Source organism: Panulirus ornatus, chromosome 42 (assembly GCF_036320965.1).
Source record: "Panulirus ornatus isolate Po-2019 chromosome 42, ASM3632096v1, whole genome shotgun sequence".
NCBI classification, from domain to species: Eukaryota; Metazoa; Arthropoda; class Malacostraca; order Decapoda; family Palinuridae; genus Panulirus; species Panulirus ornatus.
This window is the reverse complement of record NC_092265.1, coordinates 28961406-28971405: the sequence shown is the minus strand read 5'-3', so window position 1 is coordinate 28971405 and position 10000 is coordinate 28961406. Positions and strand designations below refer to the sequence as shown.

Here is a 10000-nt window from a genome sequence, read left to right as displayed (position 1 = left end):
CATGAAATTAGGGCAATATTGTTCAAATATATTCAGAGAAGTAATTTTAAAGTTTATATAAGAGTGGTTGATGAATGGAATAAGAAGAATGAGGTCATGGTTAAGGCAGACACCATACATAAATCTTACAAGTTGTATAATAGTACGGAATGTTCTAGATATTTGGCCTCGCGAGTGTAGAACTCTCTCCTCACACAGTAAAAATAGGTCATTACACACTCACAGATTCAGAGGTTATCATGTTGAAGGAGTGGTGAAAACTGAAGATTCAAATCAAAGGACAATAAGAAGCGTCATGATGAGATGGGAGAGGGAATTGGTAAATTGACAAATATAGTTTAATTTAAACATGAACGGTAAATCACTTCGAGTGAAGAAAGTCAAGTGGAAAACATAGAAAATGAAAGACCAAAGAGAAAAATTTTTGATATCTGGGATAACATTTAATGTGAGGAAACACGATTTCACCAAATGAGCTTTTGTTAACGCTTCTGGTACAGTGTAAATATATATACACACACACACACACACACACACACATATATATATATATATATATATATATATATATATATATATATATATATATATATATATATATATATATATATATATATATATATATATATATATATATATATATATATATATATATATATATATATATATATATATATATATATATATATATATATATATATATATATATATATATATATATACTTATGTGTCTGTGTGTGTGTATGTGTGCACGGATAAACTTTAAGGCTGGCCGGGGTGTACTGGTGATGCCTTTGACCTAAAATGTAAGTTCAAGCCCGTAGGCCGACCCTGCACTTAGCTTGAATCCTTTTGTGTTCACTATAATCTTTTTTACTACATCTCCTCTACTTAATCCCTTTATCTTCACTATGCAAGGCTTATTATAATCTTCACTACAACCTCATCTTCATATGACCTTATCTTGACTAAGCTGGTTTCAAGGAAGGCTTTAGATTTTACCCGCTCACACAAACAGCGTACTTACACAGGGCCCAACGAGTGTAAAACCCCCTCCTAATACAGTGCAAATAGGTGATTACACACACCTACACACCACCACCACCACTAACAATACACAGAGAAATAGCCTTTTTGATTGGCTTTGGATCGGCCCTTGAACGGAGTTTGGAGGATTTGGGGGATAAGGTCAATAAGGTTAAGTTCACTACAACCTCATATTCACTAACGTGAATCTTCACTACTAGCTTATTTTCACTTAATCATATCTTCACTATACCCTCTTCTTCACTACACCGTTATTTCTACCATACCATCATCATTGTACTCCCTGATGTTCACTAAAAGTAGTTCTTATCTTCACTACATAATCATTCTGAATAAACTTTACTCCTTGATAACCCTTATCTCTACTACATTCGTATCTTCACTACAACCTATCTTGACAATATCCTTATCATCACTATACTCTTCCTCACTACACTCTCATCTTAACATCACTCTTCTGTTTACCGAACTTAGTTCAAAGTCTGAATTGAACGTAGCTTTGGAAAGTTTGTGTTCCTCATTGTGTTACCTCCTTATTATAATTGTAAAGGCAATTGTCACCACTCCCTAACTAAACCCTCATCGTCACTACACTCTCATCATTATCATTACTTCTTGATGTTCAATACAAAATTTCAACATATGTATTTGTCTTCACTACAGAATAATTTTCATTGCACCTTAATCTTCATTACTCCTTGTTTCAGCTACATCCGTATCTTTCATTCATTCTTATATCTTATATTAGTTACAACTTTACAATATCTTTATATCTTCTCTGTTCCGTCTTTTGGAAAATTGAAAATAAGAGGGAAGGATTTCCAGCCTCCCGCTCCCTCCCCTTTTAGTCGCCTTGTACGACACGCAGGGAATACGTGGCAAGTATTCTTTTTTCCCTATCACCAGGGATAACAGCACCTGGTGTTCCCAGACGGTCACCCATCCAAGTACTAACCAGACCCAACGTTGCTTAACTTCCCTGATCGGACGATATATGCATATATATATATATATATATATATATATATATATATATATATATATATATATACAAGACTGAAAACAATGAATTTCCCAAATAAAAAATGGAGGCGCCGGGGTTTGAACCCGGGTCCTCTCGCATGCCAAGCGAGCGCTCTACCACTGAGCTACGCCCCCAAGAACATATTTTGGGACTTAGTATTATATAAAGCACTGACATTACCACGGCAAAATACTGTTTGACCGACCGTTGCCGATTAGCCGGCAAAATAACCATAGGGTAAATCTCCATGTTGCTGTCGTGTTTTCCTCTCAATTTTCCAAGAAGAAATGAGTTTTACTTTTTTATTTTCGTTGCAATAGACTGGAACTAAGCAATAGACTGGAACTAAGCAATATACTGGAATTAAGTAATAGACTGGAACTAAGTAATAGACTGGAACTAAACAATAGACTGGAACTAAGTAATAGACTGGAACTAAACAATAGACTGGAATTAAATGATAGACTGGAACTTAGCATTAGACTGGAACTAAGTAATAGACTGGAACTAAGCAATAGACTGGAACTAAGCAATAGACTGGAACTAAGCTGACCTGGTATGAGGTCAGAGCCCTCATTATCATCCCTGCTAACTACCGTTCGTTCCACAACCGATGTCCGGCCCATGTTAACTCTGATGTGCCCAGCAGTTGGAGGAGGATCGCCAGAAGCTTCTGGAAGATTTCAAGTACGTCTTGGTGGACCTGACCCTTTCAGATAAGGTCGAAAACCCCAATTTATTGTGAAGATCTTCACTATAACGTTGGACGAACATACTGAATGTTGCACACATGTGATGCGGACAAAATGAAAAAAGAAAAAGACAAACAATATGTCTGGTGTGGGTCTCGAACCCACGACCTTGAGTGTGTGAGACTCACGCTCTACCACTGAGCTAACCAGACAATAGAAAATACGTCTGTTTCTTCAATTTGAATTAATGAAAATCTTTGCGAGGCAGCGTTTAGAAAAGAGAGATGTCTTTGACGAAATTTACTTGCTTGGCTTATTCTTCTGTTCCTCATTATCGAAAGTAAACATACTGAAGGATATATATATATATATATATATATATATATATATATATATATATATATATATATATATATATATATATATATATATATATATATATACATACATACATATATATATTGGAAAGGATCACAACTTTGCGCGTGATCAAGTATATTCCTATGAGACCACGGGGAAAATTAAACAAGTTCCCAAGTGCACTTTCATATAATAACCACATCATCAGGCGAGACTCAAGAGAGAAATATAACAGTCAGTTGATATACAACGAAGAGACGTAGCTAGTACGCCATTTGGTAAACATGTGATTGTCCGAGACAGACAACAAGCGTATCATAAACTAATTATGTGGACAAGATGAATTCCTTACAAATTTTATCAGCACTAAATTTATGCAATTTGTATAGACAATCACTTATATCAAGATTATAATTCTTTGTGCATTTAATGATAGAAGATTCAATGATATTTCTCGTGGTACTGGAGTTAGAGATTATAATGCCATCTCAGTTATTAACTCTAACTCCAGTACCACGAGAAATATCACTGAATCTTCTATTATTAAATACACAAAGAATTATAAACCTTAAGGAAACATGCAACATGGCGGTCAAACTATGAGATGCACAAATGAAGTTTATGAATGGAATATCAGTGAGACGAACTAGTTGATGAATGATGAATGAAAGTGTAATAAAGTCATGATGAATGAATGAAAGTGTAATAAAGTCATGATGAATGAATGAAAGTGTAATAAAGTCATAGTTTAAAAGGACAAAATATGAATGGCAGCCAGGGAAGAGTGGCCCAGGTAAATGGAAGGGTTGAAAAGTTCGCGTTATGTGACGAATTTTGATAGATTTTGCAAGTTTCCTTTCCTATGATGGAACGTAAAAGTTTGTGCTTAGTTCTAGAGACAGAATTCATAGGTTTATGTTTTAATGATGAACATCAAAAGATACCATTAATTTAACTGACTTTAGAAATGTTCAATTAAATGAAGCATTACATACACAAGCTGCTTTTTGGCGGAGTTAAAAATTCGCATTTTTTTTGCTAATTGTAAAGTAGGTGTTAAATTGACGGACTTAAAAGTTCGAGTTTCAGCTTTAAACCTTGTGTTTATATGACGTATCTTAGAGTACTTGTTAATATAATGCAAGTGGAAGGTTTACGTTTAAAAGATGGTGTTTAAATGTTAATTAATGAATGACAGTTAAATGGATAGATTTTAAGTTCCCGTTTTACGTGGGCCACTTTAAGGTTAAGGTTCGTACGTACCAGGTTGACCAGATGGCGGTAGTGTGTAGACACAGCCATACCAGGTCGTATTTATCATCATTAAAGTCACCTTCCTTACTTACTTATGGCGGCGATGAAATTCACTGGTTCTTGATTCTGCACCAATTAACCTATCAGATAATGGTACAATGTTTGCCTGGTGTTGCATATATCACGTCTGTTGTTGAAACACAAGAATGCCAGGTGACTTTGGGAGTGGATGATAATGTAAAGATCAATATAAATGTGGGAAATCTTGAACCGCCATCACCAGACACAACACATGTTTGGATCTGGCGGGGGGAGGGACTTGCCTGTGACGTCACGATGCCCCGCCTCCAGCCTGGCGCCTCTGTGTGTGTGTGTGTGTGTGTGTGTGTGTGTGTTACTATTTGTGCATTATGGGAGAGAGTTATACACTCGTGTTGTCCCGTCTCTTAACCTTATAAGTATATACTATACATTTGCTCCTGGAATTTGTTCAGTTTAGTAAGTTAGAGAGAACTTCCAAATTTATTTTCTCCTGGCAGGATGGCCGGGTGGTTTAAGGCGCTGCTTTCAAATCATTGTCCGGTCTTCCGGGCCTGGGTTCGAGTCCCGCTCCTGATAAACATTTACCTTTCTTTTTTCCATAAAACAAGACTAACCCAGAGACAGCAGGAACCAACAGAGCAAGGTTGGTTGGGACACAAGATATACACTAATCCCTGGGATCCTTCCATCCAATGGTAAATGAAAAACATACAATTGGAAAAACTTATTTTTTCCTGAAAACATGTTGACTTATATTCATGTAATGGTTACGAAAACTAAACAATATACACCAAGATGAGTATAGGTTCAAAATACTGTTACAAGGACAGATCAAGACAAAATCATGGTTCGTGGAGTTTAATTCTTTTAACTCAGTGTAACACCGGTATGTGGTATATTTAGACCATATTGTCTTGTTATATTAGGAAGACGCAACTGTATTGAATGTTTTACCGTCATTATTATTATAGTACAGTGATATTTATTATAATTACATCATCATTATTACTATTATTATTATCAATTTCATTATTTCATTATTATTATAGTACAGTGCTATTTATTATGATTATATCATTGTTACTATTTTTAGTATCATAATTGTTATCATTATCATAATCATTATAATTATCATCATTATTGTTTTTATCATAATTATTATCATTATCATCATTATTACTATTACTACAATTATTATCATTATCATTATTTATTTTATATTCTATTTATTTTGCTTTGTCGCTGTCTCCCGTGTTAGCGAGGTAGCGCAAGGAAACAGACGAAAGATGGCCCAACCCACCCACATACACATGTATATACATACACCTCCACACACGCAAATATACATACCTATACATCTCGATGTACACATATATATACATACACAGACATATACATATATTCACATGTACATAATTCATACTGTCTGCCTTTATTCATTCCCATCGCCACCCCGCCACACATGGAATAACAACCCCCTCCCCCCCTCATGTGTGCGAGGTAGCGCTAGGAAAAAACAACAAAGGCCACATTCGTTCACACTCAGTCTCTAGCTGTCATGTAATAATGCACCGAAACCACAGCTCCCTTTCCACATCTAGGCCCCACAGAACTCTCCATGGTTTACCCCAGACGCTTCACATGCCCTGGTTCAATCCATTGACAGCACGTCGACCCCGGTATACCACATAGTTCCAATTCACTCCATTCCTTGCACGCCTTTCACCCTCTTGCATGTTCAGGCCCTGATCACTCAAAATCTTTTTCACTCCATCTTTCCACCTCCAATTTGCTCTCCCACTTCTCCTCGTTCCCTCCACCTCTGACACATATATCCTCTTTGTCAATCTTTCCTCGCTCATTCTCTCCATATGACCAAACCATTTCAAAGCACCCTCTTCTACTCTCTCAACCACACTCTTTCTATTTCCAAACATCTCTCTTACCCTTACATTACTTACTCGAATAAAACAACCTCACACCACATATTGTCCTCAAACATCTCATTTCCAGCACATCCACCCTCCTGCGCACAATTTCATCCATAGCCCACGCCTCGCAACAATACAACATTGTTGGAACCACTATTCCTTCAAACATACCCATTTTTGCTTTCCGAGATAATGTTCTCGACTTCCACACATTCTTCAAGGCTCCCAGAATTTTCGCCCCCTCCTCCACCCTATGATTCACTTCCGCTTCCATGGTTCCATTCGCTGCCAGATCCACTCCTAGATATCTAAAACACTTTACTTCCTCCAGTTTTTCTCCAATCAAACTTGCCTCCCAATTGACTTGACCCTCAACCCTACTGTACCTAATAACCTTGCTCTTATTCACATTTACTCTTAACTTTCTTCTTTCACACACTTTACCAAACTTAGTCACCAGCTTCTCTGCAGTTTCTCACATTAATCAGCCACCAGCGCTGTATCATTATTATAATTATTATTTTTTTTTTTTTTTTTTTTTTTATACTTTGTCGCTGTCTCCCGCGTTTGCGAGGTAGCGCAAGGAAACAGACGAAAGAAATGGCCCAACCCCCCCCATACACATGTACATACACTCGTCCACACACGCAAATATACATACCTACACAGCTTTCCATGGTTTACCCCAGACGCTTCACATGCCTTGATTCAATCCACTGACAGCACGTCAACCCCTGTATACCACATCGCTCCAATTCACTCTATTCCTTGCCCTCCTTTCACCCTCCTGCATGTTCAGGCCCCGATCACACAAAATCCTTTTCACTCCATCTTTCCACCTCCAATTTGGTCTCCCTCTTCTCCTCGTTCCCTCCACCTCCGACACATATATCCTCTTGGTCAATCTTTCCTCACTCATTCTCTCCATGTGCCCAAACCATTTCAAAACACCCTCTTCTGCTCTCTCAACCACGCTCTTTTTATTTCCACACATCTCTCTTACCCTTACGTTACTTACTCGATCAAACAACCTCACACCACACATTGTCCTCAAACATCTCATTTCCAGCACATCCATCCTCCTGCGCACAACTCTATCCATAGCCCACGCCTCGCAACCATACAACATTGTTGGAACTACTATTCCTTCAAACATACCCATTTTTGCTTTCCGGGATAATGTTCTCGACTTCCACACATTTTTCAAGGCTCCCAAAATTTTCGCCCCCTCCCCCACCCTATGATCCACTTCCGCTTCCATGGTTCCATCCGCTGACAGATCCACTCCCAGATATCTAAAACACTTCACTTCCTCCAGCCTCTCACCATTCAAACTCACCTCCCAATTGACTTGACCCTCAACCCTACTGTACCTAATAACCTTGCTCTTATTGACATTTACTCTTAACTTTCTTCTTCCACACACTTTACCAAACTCCGTCACCAGCTTCTGCAGTTTCTCACATGAATCCGCCACCAGCGCTGTATCATCAGCGAACAACAACTGACTCACTTCCCAAGCTCTCTCATCCCCAACAGACTTCATACTTGCCCCTCTTTCCAAAACTCTTGCATTTACCTCCCTAACAACCCCATCCATAAACAAATTAAACAACCATGGAGACATCACACACCCCTGCCGCAAACCTACATTCACTGAGAACCAATCACTTTCCTCTCTTCCTACACGTACACATGCCTTACATCCTCGATAAAAACTTTTCACTGCTTCTAACAACTTTCCTCCCACACCATATATTCTTAATACCTTCCACAGAGCATCTCTATCAACTCTATCATATGCCTTCTCCAGATCCATAAATGCTACATACAAATCCATTTGCTTTTCTAAGTATTTCTCACATACATTCTTCAAAGCAAACACCTGTGTTTATATTATTATATTATTATTATTATACTTTGTCGCTGTCTCCCGCGTTTGCGAGGTAGCGCAAGGAAACAGACGAAAGAAATGGCCCAACCCCCCCCATACACATTTATATACATACGTCCACACACGCAAATATACATACCTACACAGCTTTCCATGGTTTACCCCAGACTTCACATGCCTTGATTCAATCCACTGACAGCACGTCAACCCCTGTATACCACATCGCTCCAATTCACTCTATTCCTTGCCCTCCTTTCACCCTCCTGCATGTTCAGGCCCCGATCACACAAAATCTTTTTCACTCCATCTTTCCACCTCCAATTTGGTCTCCCTCTTCTCCTCGTTCCCTCCACCTCCGACACATATATCCTCTAGGTCAATCTTTCCTCACTCATTCTCTCCATGTGCCTAAACCACTTCAAAACACCCTCTTCTGCCCTCTCAACCACGCTCTTTTTATTTCCACACATCTCTCTTACCCTTACGTTACTCACTCGATCAAACCACCTCACACCACACATTGTCCTCAAACATCTCATTTCCAGCACATCCATCCTCCTGCGCACAACTCTATCCATAGTCCACGCCTCGCAACCATACAACATTGTTGGAACCACTATTCCTTCAAACATACCCATTTTTGCTTTCCGAGATAATGTTCTCGACTTCCACACATTCTTCAAGGCTCCCAGAATTTTCGCTCCCTCCCCCACCCTATGATCCACTTCCGCTTCCATGGTTCCATCCGCTGCCAGATCCACTCCCAGATATCTAAAACACTTTACTTCCTCCAGTTTTTCTCCATTCAAACTCACCTCCCAATTGACTTGACCCTCAACCCTACTGTACCTAATAACCTTGCTCTTATTCACATTTACTCTTAACTTTCTTCTTCCACACACTTTACCAAACTCAGTCACCAGCTTCTGCAGTTTCTCACATGAATCAGCCACCAGCGCTGTATCATTATTATTATTATTATTATTATTATTATTATCATTACTATTATTGTTATTATTTATATTATTATTATTATCATTATTATTATTATTATTATTATTATTATTATTATTATTATTATTATCATTATCATTATTATTATCATCTTTATCATTATCATTATTATTATCATTATTATTACCATTATTATTATTATTATCATTATTATTATTATTATTATTATTATTATTATTATTATTATTATTATTATCATTATTTTTATAATTATCATAATCATCATTATCATTATTGTCATTACTGTTATTATTATTATTATTATTATTATTGATATTATTATTATTATTATCATTATTATTTATATCATTATTATCACTATTTGTTTATTTATTATACTTTGTCGCTGTCTCCCGCGTTAGCGAGGTAGCGCAAGGAAACACGAAAGAATGGCCCAACCCATGTATATACATACACGTCCACACACACACATATACATACCTATACATTTCAACGTATACATATATATACATACACAGACATACATAATTCATACTTGCTGCCTTTATTCCTTCTCGTTGCCACCCCGCCACACATGAAATGATAACCCCCTCCCCCCGCACGCGTGCGAGGTAGCATTAGGAAAAGACAACAAAGGCCACATTCGTTCACACTCAGTCTCTAGCTGTCATGTATAATGCACCGAAACCACAGTCCCCTTTCCACATCCAGGCCCCACAAAACCTTCCATGGTTTATCCTAGACGCTTCACATGCCCTGGTTCAATCCATTAACAGCAAGT

General features: G+C 37.8%; 2 non-coding genes across 2 annotated transcripts; both read right to left on the bottom strand.

Moving 5' to 3' along the window:
• Positions 1-2133: 2133 nt before the first annotated feature.
• Positions 2134-2205, bottom strand: TRNAA-GGC (transfer RNA alanine (anticodon GGC)). Its single transcript has one exon. It is a non-coding gene; the product is annotated as a tRNA-Ala (tRNA).
• A 698-nt stretch (positions 2206-2903) lies between these two features.
• On the bottom strand, positions 2904-2975 carry TRNAV-CAC (transfer RNA valine (anticodon CAC)). The gene has a single exon. It is a non-coding gene; the product is annotated as a tRNA-Val (tRNA).
• Between the last annotated feature and the right edge of the window lie 7025 nt (positions 2976-10000).